We start from the raw sequence: 4,629 nt of genomic DNA on the forward strand, positions 1-4,629 counted from the left end.
TCTTTATATTGTTATAAGATCTTCAGTTAACCGGCTGAATGTGATTTAAGGGAACACTTTTAATTCCATTGGCTATTGAAATGTTTCAAATGGTTGTAATTAAATCACATTTGCAACAAGGTTTATACTTCTAGATGGGAGGGTACTTTTGAACCTAATCTGGCTGCTCTTTCCACTATAAATAGGCTAATTTCAATTACATGAAACAATATCTGGTCTCAAACCTGCAAACATCCCAGCCAATATGATTTTTGTAAAATTATTACCCAATTTGATCCTGCCATTTTTGAAGTCAAATTACACTTTACAACTTTTTCTTCAGAAAAATGGTGCACTATCCATTTGGCATCCAGAATACTGTCCTGTTCTGCAAATCCTGCAAGTTGTTACTTACTTTGCCCAAAAGGCTTGTGCCCTCACTGATTTGGGGAAGAGGTAATAAATAGGAGCCATTTTCAAAATTGTTCCTTTGCAGATTATGGTGCTGGTAGGTGGTTCGATATTACAGATTTCAGTGGTGACAGCTGCACATTTAATCTGTTCCAGTTAAGCAGATGGATCATGTCTTTCCAGTGAAGCTTGTGCCAATACAAGGATGAGATTAAATCAACAATGGATGGATGGCCAATTGATTGTCTCACCATCTGAAAATCATCAGTGAGGCAGATTGATGACTTCAATAAGATGCAGTGTCAATGAGCAAATTATTTTAAAGCAGATGCAGTTGAAGATCAAGACTGCTCATGGATTCCATTCAGCACCAAACTAAGGCCAGTGCCCCAAGATTCTCCATTTAGATGGACAGTTTGTAAATTAAAGATGTTTGATTCAATTATCAAAACAAATGCAGTACAAGTAAAAAGGCATAAACAACTTGTGTCCAGGTCAGCACTCTAAAAGACTTTAATATGAAAAAGCATTTTTTTTCTTTTATTCTGTTCACAAGAACATGAAGATAATAGTGAAAAGATTTCATACCATAACCAGTGATAGTGCACAACAAAAATAGAAAATATACAAAATACAGTTCAGTAAAGTTTTAAGTTACAAAAAATAAATTTGCAGTTCAGTGTTCTGCAGACAGCTAGCTCATACTGCATTAGTTTGCATATTATGAGATTGCATTTTACAATACCACATGTGCCAAATGGAAGTAGCTGTAATGCTATTAACACATTCTTAAACACTGAAGTAAACATTAAAAGTAAAAACTCAAGCAACCACTGCATTCTTTTAAATTTCATTGAATAATTCTAATAAGACCAAATTACACACACTTCTTACAAATACTCATTTAGATGAATAAGATGTAACTGGGACAGTAGTATCCTAACTGGGAGAAAAATAAACACCATTACTACCATTGTATATAATACTTAAATAGTTATTTTGTGAAAAAAATATTCCTGATGAATTATAAAATATCTACAATACACAATTCCTATAAAGGAGATTTTTTAAAACCAAATTACAATCTTCACAGGCAGCTTTTGATGAAAGCAACAACATTCTTTGTAAACTGCATCAACTATGATGCATAATATTTTTCTAAAAAGCTTAGAATTGGTATACATACACACACACTGAAGAAGCCAAATAACTAATTCACAAAAGATGCAATTTTCATCAATTTTAAACTAATGTTTAGAATGGGTCAGACCAAGGCACATACAATTCAGCTCAGGGCTGAAAAATACCAGAGAACCTAGCTTGGTAACCTGCATTATGGGTATAACTGGAAATCCATAGTACCCTACAATTGTGTGTGAGCAATTTTGGGCAGCAGTTTGAAATCAGTAAAGCTGCATGTACAGATGAAAAGAAACAGGGAGACCTGATACCAGGAAAAGAGCTGTGAAGAGTTAAAAGTTTCATACACACCAAATAAAGTACCCTAAGTAGGCCACAGTCACGCAGGGTAAGAACTAACACAAAAACAAGATATTTAAAAAGTCGCTAGAAACAAATACACAACGGTTTTAAATATCCAGTCGGGAATTGCCAACAAAATCACAGACAAAAACCTTTTAAGAGGAAAGGTAATTTCAGCAGCCTCCTGCAGCAGTAGGTGGAAACTATTAATATTATAATTCAATTTCCAAAAAACTAACACAGGCACGATGGGCAAAATGGCCTTCCCCTGCGCTGTAATATTCTATAAGGGCAGTCAATAGACTTCTGGAATCCTGTAACTCAGTGGTTAGAGCACTCGTCTTGCAAACGAGAGACCTGCATTCAATTCCCAGCAGGGCAAAACTTTGGGCAAGTCTCCTTACTCCACAAGCCTGAAAATAATCCCTCAAAATATAAACAATAATAAATTGGTCACTTCAATCTATGACTGTTTGTGGGACACTGCTGTGTGCAATCAGCTGCCGCATTTTGCCCACAAATATACAGTCAATTCACTTTACAGTATATTCTGTGAATTGCTTTGAGACGCCTAGAAGACGTGAAAAAAGCGCTATATCAAATGCAAGGATTATTATTATATCTTCTGTATTTTGCCCTCATTACTGAGTGTAGGATTTTCGTCGCCTATTTCAAGTAGAAAGAAACATTGTGAAAAAGTGACCTGAATAGCGATTTGCTGAGAAGCCCACAAGATGCGGGTCAATTATGTTGCATACACATCTGCAGAGTTTTTTTGTGCTTCGTGCTGCAGTCTGGCACACCTGGATAAGCATTAATTGCTGAATCCTGAGGCAATCTGCACATTTTCTTTTTAAAAAAATCAGTGGAAGGAAGTAGCATCTGAGAACCACAGCTTTGCTTTATTGTAGATCAGATTAAAACCTGTTCCATGTCAAAATACCCCTGAAAGAGAGGCCTCATAACTTCAAAATCATGTGATCTCAAAGCACAGCAAGAGGTATGTAGAGTATCAGCCACTGAGAAGAATCTAAGACATCCCCCCCCCCCACCTCCGCCAAATAAAACCCAAAAACAGTGATTAACTGGAGGCCAAGGTTGAACCAACCAGTCAAACCAACTGAGGTAGATCTCAGTAAGCTAATACCAAAGAAAATGACACCAACTACAGTGAAACCTCCGATATTTCCCGAAGTCACAAGCTTTTTAAAGACTACTCATAGAGCGGCTGACAACAAACCACAATGATTTACAATGAAGAGAAGACGCACTGAAACCAAAGCTTTTTCTTGGGTGTGTGTTGACAAGAGATGGGACTGAAAAAGAAAACCAATCCCGTGCAGCAGAATTTTGCATACAACAGTGGTGATCACCCGGCCTAAAGAGGCAGTGCAATAGTACAAATTTCTCAAAGGGAAGATTGTCAAAAAGTGATTTTTTTTCTCACCTATGACAGAAAAGACATTATGAACATTTCTATTTTTTGTGAAGGTTGAACAAATGAGGAAGTTGGCCCATTATAACTGTCTAACTACTGAGCCCAAGGTGAACAAAGTTTGTATCAAGTGCATAAGTGTTTTGTCAAGACAAATGCAGATGTGTCCAAAACTCCTCGTTCTACTGACAAAAATGCACATCAATCCAGTTTAACCGACTAATAGTCATTTCAACCCAAAGCTAAAACCCATAATAAACACACATCTACAACAAGAACAACTTGCATTTGTATAGCGTCCTTTGAGCACTTATCCAGTATTGGCTAGTTATTTTAATTACAGTAATTTTAATTGTATTCCAATAGGTTACTATAAAAGCACTATCCTCAGCCCTGAGTATGGTTCTTAGGATAAAATAAACCGCAAAAAGCCTATATTCTTTTAATAACAATCTGTAACAGTTACAATCAATTTGAAATAGTATTTTCTATGATTTTTCCTTCTATTATGCATTTAAATCCTAGTCTCCCTATTTATTAAAACTTTTGTTCACATCTCACCTGAAGTATTTCAATTCCATCGCAAAAGTTTTGGTTCTCACTTGTCATTGTACTGTACATTTCAGACATGCAAGTGTGAAAAGGGACAAAATATTATACCAAGAATTTAGTGCAAAGTTCCTAAAGAATATACATTCTAAACAATGAGATACCTCAATGAAATATCTAGTTTTGAAAAATATGTTTTAACAAGCAGACTCTGATTTTCTTCTAAGGCACCTTTCTGGCAAGATGGTACTCAAGTCTACCTTCTATATTCAGTATTGAAGCTAATTTATTCCAGAGGCATCTCAAAATCACAATTTCTATATTAGTATTTTTATGTGATTACTGCTGTAACGGGAGCTGGAGACAAACCTCGCGTTTCTTCTATGAAAGGAACAAAACAAATTTAAATTCAGGTTTCATTCTCAAATTTCCAGGAATTCAAATTAATTTCTTAGCTCTGCTTTGTTTGGGAGTGAAGGGGAAAGAAAAGGAATAGAAGCGCCATTCTCTTGTCAGCATCATACATTATCTGATGCAACCACCACCGATTGCTACATTCATTGGAAACTGGTGGAAGTATATTTATTAGGATGCATCTAAATTTGTAATGTTAAATTTAGTCCACCATCCCACTCCTCACCTGGATACCTCCAAACACGAGACCACATTTGTTTCATGTAGGTGGACTGGATTTTTTTTTCCCCTAAAGCAATTATTTTGTAATTTCTCTCAAATAGACTTTGCTTTTGTTTCCTTCTCTTCCCCCTCCTCCC

The sequence above is a fragment of the Callorhinchus milii genome, unplaced genomic scaffold (assembly GCF_018977255.1).
Source record: "Callorhinchus milii isolate IMCB2004 unplaced genomic scaffold, IMCB_Cmil_1.0 Scaffold1, whole genome shotgun sequence".
Lineage (NCBI taxonomy): Eukaryota > Metazoa > Chordata > Chondrichthyes > Chimaeriformes > Callorhinchidae > Callorhinchus > Callorhinchus milii.